At 48.0% G+C, this 12,342-nt stretch overlaps 1 protein-coding gene across 1 annotated transcript in view; it reads right to left on the reverse strand.

Annotated features, from left to right (window-relative positions):
• LOC130015907 (tensin-3-like) overlaps window positions 1–7,462 on the reverse strand; it is a 67,641-nt gene extending 60,179 nt beyond the window's left edge. Inside the window, exon 1 of the mRNA XM_056106650.1 lies at window positions 7,452–7,462. The gene's annotated coding sequence lies outside the window, so the exon portion shown is untranslated. The remainder of the gene's footprint in view (window positions 1–7,451) is intronic.
• Between the last annotated feature and the right edge of the window lie 4,880 nt (window positions 7,463–12,342).

Raw genomic sequence — 12,342 nt, forward strand, 5'->3', positions numbered from 1 at the left:
ACACCACAGGGAGCTTGCCAAACTCTGCCATGCAGACAGTATACTCTCAGTAGCCTGCCGGGTTCTCCGAGAGCAAAAACTAGACAATAAGGTCAGGAGCTTGATTTTATAGTCTTTGGGTCTTGGCCGTTGATGGGATTACATGGCGCGCGGGGGTGGGGGGGGGGGCAGGTGGTGGGTGTAACTGCCTAGCTACTGGAACATGGGGGATCTGGGTGGAGGAAGCCCAGTCCTGATCCAAGCAGGCTTGGAGATCTCAGCCCCAGGTCCCACACACCTGGGTTCCTCTGCCGGTTCCTTCATGCGTGAGGCGCATCCAAGTGTGTGGAGAGTGGTCTTAAGCATGGCTGTGGTTGGGTTTCGAAGGTCTTCAGCTGCCAGATGCCCATGTAATCCCAACAGCCAAGACCCAGAGACTATAAAACCAAGCACCCAAAAGAGAACAACGCAAAGTCTCCTACCCCCGTGCCTGGCTGTCCCCCCTCCCGGGGCTCCTTGGAGGGGGGGGGCGGGTTGAGTTTCCCTCCTCGCCCCAAGCAGAGCCCCAGCAGCTGAAGACCTCCGAAACCCAGTCACATCCAATAGTAATACCTTTAATAGCACTCCAGAACAATGCTTGCTGACAAGAGCACCCCCAGAGCCAGACAGGGCTTCCCTATATGAGGCTTATCCCCAAATTCTGGCCTCAGTAGCTCCTAGTAAGTAAAAACCATGACGGGGTGGGAGGGCCACATCCGGCAGTGCCTGGGGTTACTCCTGGCTCTGCACTTAGGAGTCACTTCTGGACCTGAGTCAGCCACATGCAAGGTAAGTTCTTTACCCTCTGTTTTCTCTCTCCAACCCTAAAACAGACCTTAAAGTAAGAAGGGTGGAAAGTGGCTTTTCTTCTGATTGCAATGAGTCTGAAAGATATTGGTAAGGACGGTCTACCAGGAAAGGAACTTTAGGGAAACAGGGATTGGAAGAATGCCCCCAAAAAACTGAACTGCAAAATGCCTACTAGTTTTTTCAATTCATGAAAAGCATGGAAACCCCCCAGCTGCCCTTTAGTTAGCAGACAACCAAGCTTCTCTGTCAAGACAGTTGAATTATATCATCACAAAAAGGCTTTTGGGTCATGAAAAGACAGAGATTCCTATTACTAAGTAAAACAAATGAATCTGAAAGGTCTATCCAGCATAGGATTCTAATTCTCTCTCATTCTAGAAAATCAAATCTATGGAGACAGAGATTGCCAGGTGGGGCTGGAGTGGGATGGTGTCCACAATGGGACAGAGAGGTGGAATTGAGAATTTTCAGGGCAGAAACACACTCTGTATGATAGTGTAACAGTAGCCACAATTCAAATCCACAGGATGTACGTGAAAGTGAGCCATCATGTATTCTATGGACTTTAGCCAGTATCTATCAGTACTGGTTCAACTGTAGCAAATGCAGCATCTTTGCAGATGCAGAGAGTTGATGTTAAAAGGGGTTCTCTATATCTGTACCTGCGAATTTTCTCAATTTTGCTATGACCTAAGACTGCTCTACTGGGTTTTAAAAACAAACAAGCAGCAGTCAACACTATGGCACAAGCAAGCATCTGGCAGGAGAGCAAACAGATCCCCAGGAAGACTTAACTCTCTGCTGGTCCCTGAGAAGCCGCACTCTAGACAGAAGGGAATTATACTCAGGGAGTTATATACCTGGGCCCCACGATTCAGTGCTACGCTAGATAAACTAAGATATGTTTCAACCTAAAATGTAATTGGTTCCTCAGTGCAAGGAGGCATAAGGTGCCTCCCCTGCCACTGTCTGGGGTGGAGAAGATCTCACCCCTTCCACCCACAGGCGCAGGCACCGCCCCTCAGAATAGAAGCCAGCAAAGGGCGTCTGCAGCATCAGGAACACAAGGTTGGAAACTGCATCTGTTCTTTCACCAGAGCCGTTCCCCAGGGGGCTGGAACAACAGGGTGCTGCACCCCACAGAGGAACACCAGCCACAATGCTCCTAGGAGTGTAAATCTGGGGACCTTGGGGAATAGTAAAAGAAAGACACGAAGAAAAGCCAGCACAGAATTCTCATATTGTTCAGGCTGGGGGGCACCCAGCCACCTCCATTTCACAACACTGTAGCTAGAGTCTGGGGGTGAAGCCAGTACTCATGACTAAACCTGCACAGGAGACAGCTCATGCTCATAAGGGGAAAGGACTCAGGGGAGAAGTGTCCCTGCCCACGAGAAGGGCTGGGGTCTCAGAGGAGATGTGCCTGCTTCACACACAGCCTATAGGAGTTTCATCCCCATACCTGACATGGTCCCGAAGCAACGCCACAACTGATCTCCAAGTGCAGAACCAGGAGTCAGCTCTGAGCATTGCTGAGTGTTCCCGCCCCCAAAAATATCAGAGACATGAGCAACAAACAAAGAGTGCACTCTGGGTGTGAATAGGACCTGAACAAAGCTTGGGGGGACTAGTGGACAGTGAACTTGTAGGGAGACATGGAGCAGGGTGGGGGCCCTAGAAGCAGACGTTTTTGTGAGGGCACCCTCTTCATGTCCTTGTACCAGATGCACTATCAGGGCTAGAGGTCACCGGAGGGTCCACGGACAGTGGCACCAAGGCGGCACAACCAGGGGCCCCAGAAATAAGAACCCACACAAAGAACACTGAGAACAGCAAAAATTTGACCGCGGCACGGAGCAACCCTCGACCGGTGGCACGTGGGAGCTCTGTGACAAGAGACATTCATTTCTCACCCCCTGAAAACAGCCGGGGCACAGCAGCCTCCAACAGCAAGTTATGGCTTGGAGTTGGAGAAAGAAACAGTCTGGAGATGAACGCCCATGGCCAGACTTCAGTTAATGATTAAGTCAACAGGGCGACCTGCAGAAGCCGGGCAGCTGCATCTGCCCCCAGCACCAAGGAAGTTCAGCTCTGGACTCTGAACTTCATGGCAGAGTTAAGATCTAGAGCTGTGCCCACACAAGACACGGCAGGGAGACTGGCCCGTGAAGCCACTGCGGCTCTGGACAAATCACAAGCCTCACTTGAGTTCTGAGAGCAGGGTCCAGCGAACTGAGGCCAGAGCAGCCCCACAGCCTGGTCCGCTTGGCTCCCCAGAATGCTCACCCAGACAGCCCTGGGTCCTGCGGTGGGGTGGGCACACAGTGGTCAAGACACCTGAGCTGTTACCCAGGGAGGGCAGGTATGGAAGGGCCATGACTAGGGCGTCAGTAGCAAAGCTGGAATTTCTGTCACCAGGAGTGACAGGGACTGCATGCTTCTGGGAACAGAGGGGGGCCTATCTCCCTCCCCCACCGTGCGCAGCTCACCATTGTCTGCTTCTGAATCAGCTTTATTTCTGAAACTTCCTTTTTCCCCCTGCCAGTGAGTCAACCAGCAGTCGGGAATAATCCAAATCACAGCACCCAGACATTGCGTCTCCCTGAGCATACACAGTCCCACAATCTGGAATCCCAAACGTTCAGTAATTATACATTATTTGGCTTTCCTAAGACCTAGATAATATTATCAAATTAACAGCAAAGAAGTGTCACGGTCATGGGAATATTCACCCACTGTCCACATAAAGAAACGGAGGCTCTGGGGACTGACCTCGCTTCAGCAGACTACACTGGGATCCGAGGCAGGTCTGTGCTCTACCTGACCTCACCTGCAGAGCCTCATGCTGCCCAACACCCAGAGAGCACGACCCTGGAGCATCAGGGCCAGGCTGACGTCTCCCTTTCACTGTCCACCTTCTCCACGAAGGTTCAGCCCCCATTCTGCAGACAGTTTCGCCACAGCTTCTGGTCTATCCAAGAGGTACCTGAGGCCCGGTGAGGAGCCTCTGACAGAGCCACTGTGATGATCGTGAGTCCACCACTAGCTGCAACATTTCTCGCAGAGTCCTAAAGCCTTGCAAACACTCCTCAACTGTCTGTCCACGAGGTCTGTGGGTCCCACTCAGAGGGCACCTGCTGAACATGGTTCACCCCATCAGCAGGTCAGGCCACCCATCCAGCAAGAACATTAGATTTGTCTGCAATACTCACACTTCCTAGTTCCAGGAAAACCAGTCAAACCTGCATTTAGGACCCCCACGCTGTGGTAACCAAAGACCCTACCACCTGAGAGCCACATCTCAGCTCATCTTGGGGGGCAAGGGGACTGCCACTGTTGCTTCAGAGTAAAAAGGGGCATGGTCATCCTTGCTCCTGGCCTTCCTGCCACTGAGGCATAGGGCTGCAACCAGTGCCCTCCTGCCAGTGTCTAATGAAAATAAAACTTCTTCTAGCTACCAGCAAATCACCAGTTATTAAAGACAAATGTCAGAGTCAGTAAAAGTAAAGTCTCTGGGAATAACCTTTAAACCAAGAAATTCAACGCCATGAGTAACTGGGGCTGGGACCCCTTGACAAATTAGTAACTTTTTAAAAGCATGAGGTCAGAAATAACTGAGCCAGCCATACAGTCACAGCAAGAGGCTCTGTCACATACACAAGGTGCAAATACACACACACATTCATAGACGCAGGTGCACACACAGGCACACATGTACACACGAGGTGCTTACACACAGACACTCATGCAGACACACACACACTCAGAGAAACAAGGTTCACACACGCACACTCATGTACACAAGGTGCACACACACCAATGTACATAAGGTGCACACATGTACACTCAAGTACACAGGTGCACACACTCATGTACACAGGGTGCACACACAAGCACATTTACGCACACAAGGTACATACATGCACACTCGTGTACACAAAGTGCACACACATGCATACACATGTACACAAGGTGCACACACTCATATATACAAGGTGCACATACATGTACACTCTTATACACAAGGAGCATACAATGCACACCCACATACACAAGATGCACACATGCACACTCATGTAAACACAGGCTTAGACGCAGGCACACTCACACACAAAGTGCTTACACACATTCACGCACTCAAGGTGCTTGCACAAATGCACAACTGATGTGTACAAGGTGCATATATACATGCATACTCACATACACTCACATGTACACATTTTATCTACATGCACACACTCTGCATATAGGTGTGTGTGCATACACACGCATATGTGCAGAAATGGCACATGACATCCAGATACTGAGATGCTTCTCCTTTTTCTGCCCACTGTGGGGATGAGACACCAGCTATGCAGAAAATGCCACATTGTTCATGTGTCTAAGCACCTTGTGTGCATGGGAAGGCCATGCTCAGGACTGGAGGGACATTTCTAAAAGCTCAGAGAGTATGAAAAACTACTGTAACCTGAAACATTCCCTCAGATGTGGGAACTACAAAGGGCTCTTACTCCAACAAAATCACGGTGATCACGCTCCTCCCGTTGTTCATCGATTGCTCGAGCGGGCCCAGTAACGTCTCCAACGTGAGACTTGTTGTTACTGTGTTTGGCATATTGAATACGTCACAGGTAGCTTGCCAGGCTCTGCCGTGCGGGCGAGATACTCTCGGTAGCTTGCCAAGCTCTCCAAGAGGGACGGAGGAATCGAACTCGGGTCGGCCATGTTGGCCGCTTATAAGGCAAACGCCCTACCGCTGTGCTATCGCTCCAGCCCCCAACAAAATCACTTAGACTAAAAGTACACAGCATACCTGAGAGCAGAGTGTGTCTGAGGACAAGACAGAACTAAAGAATGGTCTAGAAATAAGCCATATCCGAGAGTGCAGGAGAGCAAGAAGACTGTGATGTCACTAAGGAAATGGGAGCCAGGAGATACCTCAAAGGTGTGAGCACTCACACTGCATGTGGGAGGCTTGGGTCAATTCCCGTCCAGGCAAGATCATCCACTCACACACTCTGGTTAACTAGAGAAATCCATCAGCCAACCAACGACTACAGAACCACACCATCTCCCATGCAACATCAATAAGCAAGGACCAAACACAAATGCGACAGAAAGGGTTGGGAGAAGGCCTGGAGGCTGGCTGCAGGGTAACACTAGTAACTCCATGCCAGACATGACGTCTGCATGTTCCATGTTCTTCATAATAAAATTCTGAATTCATTCTATCTTTACTATAAAAAGAAAACAGAATCAGGCCTGGAGAGCCTGCAGTTTTCCTGTGAATGCATGTGTGAATGGCTGTATGCACACGTGAGTATGTATGTCTCCAACTGTGACTTATGCACATGCACAAGTATGAATGTATGTGAAGTGCATGCATCTGCATGAATGTGCGTACGTCTGCATGCATGTCTGCATGTGTCTCCGGGGGTGGTGGGATGGTGGAGAAAGCAGACCCCAGCTCCCAGGTCCAGAATGTGCCACATGAAGCCAGCTCACAGCCACAGGGGTCTGTCTGCCCAGCTCCCTTTATCTGATACCCAGAGAACCTGCTGGGAACTTTCCACACATCAAACCCAGGAGACTCACCTCCACACAATTCTAAGGATGACAAGTTCACACTCAGTGCCCAGGCCAGTGATTTAAGAACCACTGCTCTAAAACTCCATCTTCCTGAAGCTCCAGTCATGAAGAAATCACTCAGGACCACTGACAGGCTCCCAGCTAGCACTCAGGATGGTGCACTCTGGCTCCACTGGGCATTGAAGGAGACTTCATGCATAGAAAGTGTGGGAGATGGGGCTGGAGCGATAGTACAGTGGGTAGGGCATTTGCCTTGCACATGGCTGACCCAGGTTCAATTCCCAGCATCCCATATAGTTCCCGAGCACTTCCAGAAGTAATTCCTGACTGCATGAGCAACCCCTGTGCATCGTCAGGTGTGACCCAAAAAGAAAAAACAAGTTAGAAAGTGTGAGAGACGCAGACCCAGGGCTCAACCCCGGTAAGCCTGCACTTCCTCCCCACTTAACACGTGCAGGGTGTTTGCAGGCCTCCTCAGCAGAAACCTATGTGCAGCCACGCCCAGCAGGCCCCACTGCTTCCAAAGGGAAGAGAACTTCGCAGGAGAATTTGCAAGCAGAAAAACCAAACCCTGAGTCTGGGTCCCCAGATGCTTACCAGAGGCTGAAATCCAACCAATCCACAAACACCTTCTGAAAGAAACTAGAGTCTCAGGGCCAGATTCATGGCCTGAACCTCTATTTCGACCCCTCACTCCCGAAGGCACCCAAGAAGCAGCCTGTCGAGTAATTGGAAACAAAGGGTCATCTCTCACAGAGAGAACACAGAGACGCGGCCAAACGAAATTGTTCTTTCTCATCTGAAACCAAATTCTTAAGAGTTATTTTCTGTAATGAAAAACATGGATTTTTAAGCCCCTCCACTCATTCCCTAGATGAAACATATACGTCCTAAGGGAAAGAATTTAGTAGCCATTTCTCAAGAAGTTTCATTTCTGGGGTTGTGGCTAAAGACTGTCCCTCTTCTGTGTGTATCACTCATCAAAGACCAATTCAACTATAAAAAGCCCCATGGGAAAGTAACTTGACCCTTACCTTAGCTTCACATTTCTTGTGGCAGGAATACTTGCAGGCTGGAAAAGAGGAGAAAACAAGAGAGAATGTGAAAGTTGGCCTGTCTCCACAACAATAGTTTCTGCGTCATCAAACTCTCTCAATCCCTGCATAAGTCCGGACTTGGGCAGGGGTCGGGGGTTATTTATTTATAACACAATGCTAAGTTATGACAGACTGTAGCATGGACACGGTGACAGGAATCCAGCTACCCCCATTCCACACCTATCCCACTGATGGGGCAGGGGGTTGTTCCAGAAAGCAGACTCACAAAGATCAATTTCTCCAGGGTACATACAGCCAACTGACTAAACCATAAATGTGATGGTCTTCAACAGCAAAAAGCATCAGCATGTGCCTGAAATTATAGTTTTTCCTGAAAGAAAAGAAGCTAGACAATGTCCCCATGAGAATCAGAATCGATGTCTCTAAATTGTGTGTTGTCCTTCTTCCGTTTCCGGACAATCTGAATGGCTGTCAAGATAAATCTACGTCTAAATTCCTATGGGGGATCTTCCAACTGGGCGCACTGTGTAACTGCAAGAAGCATGTGCAGGTCCCCTGCCCTGACAATGCCTACTGAGTGCCAGAACCAATGCGATTTCACAGGACTGTCACACCCGAGGCTGCAGCTGTGCTTCTTCCCACAATGGTGACAGGAGGCAATGCAGGAAGATGTTGGAAAATGAAGCAAAGGCACCAAACCCCCATGGTGGGCTCCCCTGAGTCTTCAACAGGGCATCCGATATGCTTTCCCAAGATGAACCTAGGGGTCAGCTGTGTCATGAGGGGAAAAGCTTGGGCTTGGGGACAAGTGGCATGAAGGCGGCCTGGGTCTGTCCCCAGCTGGGCTTCCCTGGTACACATGCCAAAACGGTTCCCAGTCTCCTGTCTCTCCTGGGGGTTAGTGCAGTGCCAAGAGGACGCCCTTGGATGGACAACCAGCCTGTGGCTCATCTGTGGCTACAGACTGGCAAGTAGCAGGCAGAGTCACTGCAACTCAAAAAGAGAACAGCTAGTACTGCTATCTTTTTCAAGATTTGTTTTCTGAGTTTTCTCTCTATGCCTCTGAGGTTTGTGAGGTTCCTCGCAAAGACAAATATGTACTCTAAAGACAGCCTGTGGGTTGGTGAGCAAGAGGGGCCTGCCTTTGGAATAAAAATAGAAGGCAAAACAAAGGCTTCTTGAGTCAGCGACAAGACAGCAAGACAGCAAGGAGCACTTGCCTGGCAAACAGCCCACCCAGGTTCTATCTCCAGCACCCATATGATCCCTCTAAGCACTATCAGTAGAGCCCCTGGATCACAGAGCCAGGAGTAAGTCCTGTGGACTGCCAGATGTGGCCCAAAAACTGAAAAAGGAAAAAATATAAAGGTTTTGTATGCCAATTTAAGAACACACAGAAAAACAGTCTGGGCCAGAGGCCAGCCAGAAGGACTGCGATAGGAGAAGGCAGGGGAGAAACGCCCTTCGGGTGAAGGAGCATTACACTGAACCCTCTTAATTGGGCAAGCCAGACTGCAAAGTGAAGTACGTCATCATTAATCCTCCTGGCACTTTTGCCCACAGAGCTGCTCAGAGCGGCTCAGTTTGACAACACAGAGTGGCGAGGGCAAGGTGTGGATTTCTGCCCTGATGTCTCGGATCCCCTCTGAGGAGCTAGGGGAAGAGACTGCCACCAGCCAGCACCAACTTGCAGCCACATAAAGCTGCCACTTCACAGACAAGCCTTCAGTTCTGAGACAGAAGTGCCCAGTGTCCCTTAACACCTCAATTCCCAACACAACAACCATGAGAAATAATAGAAGCTATTGTTCTTGTTGAGCCTCTAATTTGAGGAATCATTTATTATACAACACAGATAATTACTATCATAGTCAACTCATCCTAAAAAGTACTCCGGTCCATGAAAGTACTCTGTGAGTAATGCACAGTAGAAGGCCAGCCGTGGTCTGGAACTGACAGACAGTCTGGGTAAGCTGGTTCATTAGACATATTATGATTAACTACGAATTCACATAAGCCACCTGGCCACTGTGGCAAGATCCTGGTCAAATGTGTGTTCTGCATTTGATCCTTGTAAAAACCCCAAGAAGAAGAAACTGTGAAGGTGAGTGGGTCAAGTCATAGTCCCTGTGGCTGGGCTTTCACTGCCTACAACTCAGGCCCTGATTTCACTCTGCTGCATGCTTCTGACACAACATCAACGCTACAGTTGGCAAACAGTGTCCAGACACGGATCCCAATCCTAACACATGCAGCAGGAAGTCTGGACTCTTTGTCATGGACCTGACATCCTTCATGGCCTGGGCCAGCAGCTCCAAATCCCTGAATCTGAACCCACTTCAGTCATGCTCTGTCTGACCCTTGAAAGTTCTACCCACACTTCTGTGTCAGGCTGCCTTTTTCCTTTAAGATTTAAGACAGGAGTCACCTCCTCCACCAGGAAGCTCCCTAGCCTGCTCTTCCACACAGGTCAGTGTAGTCAAACACATTCTGGAAACAGCCTGACTACTCATCTCAAAGTAATATGTGTGTTCACTCTCTTAAATAAGCCAGGCTCATCGACAGATGGTATCCCAGCTACTATAACATGACACTAACAGAAAAGAAAACAGCTAAAGACCAAAGCACCCACATGCAGACACCTGCTGGAGGATCCAAGTTTTCATGGTCCCCACTCTCAGCCGCTACTGCGCCCATAAAGGGCTCCAGATCTTCTCCCTCAGAGGAGCCATCTGACGGGTCACTGTGCACTGACAGTTCCCTTCAGAGCGTGGGTCCAGTGAGATAGATACAGAGGACCTTCCGTATCTCATCACCACTCTGGGTGGTGAAGCTGCCAAGAAAAAGGGAGGCCACAGAAGGTTCCAGAACTTGCCCAACACAACACAGCTCCAAATTACAAGGTCCCAAAAGGACAAATCTGCATGCTGATTTAACCATCAGCCTCTCTAACCCACTGCTCTTCTTGGAAGCCAAAACACTGACTTTGCATTCTTCCAGCTTCATTGGGATATAACTGACAAATCTGTATGATTTAAAACATACAATGCAATGATTTGACTGTGTGACTACAAGCAAATAAATTAAGATATTCAGCATCTAAGATCTGCTTCCTAAAACTACCATATTAATGACAGTTCCAGTTCTGTCCATTCTACCTTAAGGGCATATGCATCATATAAACTATGTATCTCTGACCAATCAATCTGCCCATTTACCCCATTTACCCAACAATTCTCCTTTGCAACCACTCTTGTGCTGTGTTCATCAATAATTTTCTATCTTTTTTTCATTTGTAGGGTGGTGGTGGTACGCAGGGCGCAGCCAGGGCTGCCTGGGGGTCACTCTTGGCTCTGGACTCAGGGAATCACGTGGTACCAGAGACCCAATGAAAAGCCTCCTGCATGCAAAGCACACACTTACCCTATTGAGTGATGCCTCAGTCTGTTTCCCTTTGTGCACGTGGGCATATGAGTGAGTGTGTGTGTGTGTGTGTGTGTGTGTGTGTTGGGGGGAGGTGGGATCCTGGAATGGAACCCAGGGCCTTATGCATGCAAGGCAAATGCTCCACCATTGGCCCACCTGCCATTGCTCCCCTATTTTTTAATTTTTTCAAGAGTGGGGAAAAGGGAGAATAATGAGGATTCCTTCACGCTGATTCTTTCCTTGTTATCTGCTGTCACTGTCACTGTCACTGTCCTCCTGTTGTTCATCGATTTGCTCGAGCGGGCCCAGTAATGTCTCCATTGTGAGACTTGTTGTTACTGTGTTTGGCATATCAAATACATCATGGGTAGCTTGCCAGGCTTTGCCATGCAGGCAAGATACTCTTGATAACTTGCTGGGCTCTCCGAGAGGAATGGAAGAATCGAACCCGGGTAGGTTCTGTCGACCGCGTGCAAGGCAGTTATCACTTCAGCTCCTTGTTATCTGCATTATGTTAAATTTTAAAAAGCTTAAATTTCAAATAGTACATATTTCCACTCCAAAATTTATATTTAGTTTTTCTGTAAAAATGTATTTGTTACAGTCATATGTTTACAGTAGTGTTCATGTTAATGGATTTGATATAGTACTAAAGACACGTCACCAATGTCCTTTTGTTACTTCTAGTCTAGTTTTTCATTTCCTTCTGTATTTAGTTCACCTAAAATAAATCTTATTTTTCTGGGACTGGAGAGATGGTACAGCAGGTAATGTACTTGTCTTACACGTAGATGACTCAGTTCAATTTACACCACCACAAATGGTCCCCTGAGCCCACAGGAGTGATTCCTGAACATAGCCAGGAGTAAGCCCTGAGTACTGATGGGTGTGGCCACAGTAAATAAGATTTTATTTTCTGTTAAAAAGTTTAGGACTCTTCAGTTACCTCTTTTATTTGGGCTATGTTTTAATAGCTTTTCATTTTCAAGGATAAGGTTCATTTCACTCAGATTTTTAAATTTATAGAAGTTTCTTATGACCTTCTTCAGGAGAGAGGTTAATAGTGAGATCTTCCATTTCAATTCTGTAGACTGATAACTTGTCTCATATCTTTTAATCCTTTTTTTATTCTTGTTAAGAGCTTCAGCAACCGTGCTGGTATTTCAAACAATGGTTTGAGTTCATTAACTTTCTCTATAGCTTTTTTTTTCGATTTTGATTTCTATTAAGTTTCTAATTTCATTTTTCTGAAGTATATTATGCTCTTTGTTTTCTAGATATTTTTACTATTTTTAACGAGACAATCATGATTTACAACAATTCACAGCCATGTTCTAGATTTACAAAGATAATGCACCACACCCATCACTAGTTAATATCCCTTTTCGTGCCTGTCCCTGCCTTTGTCACTTCTGGTCCAGAGACAGTTTCAGAGTCTGAT

This window comes from Sorex fumeus, unplaced genomic scaffold (genome assembly GCF_029834395.1).
Source record: "Sorex fumeus unplaced genomic scaffold, SorFum_2.1 ptg000141l, whole genome shotgun sequence".
In the NCBI taxonomy this organism is placed as follows: Eukaryota; Metazoa; Chordata; class Mammalia; order Eulipotyphla; family Soricidae; genus Sorex; species Sorex fumeus.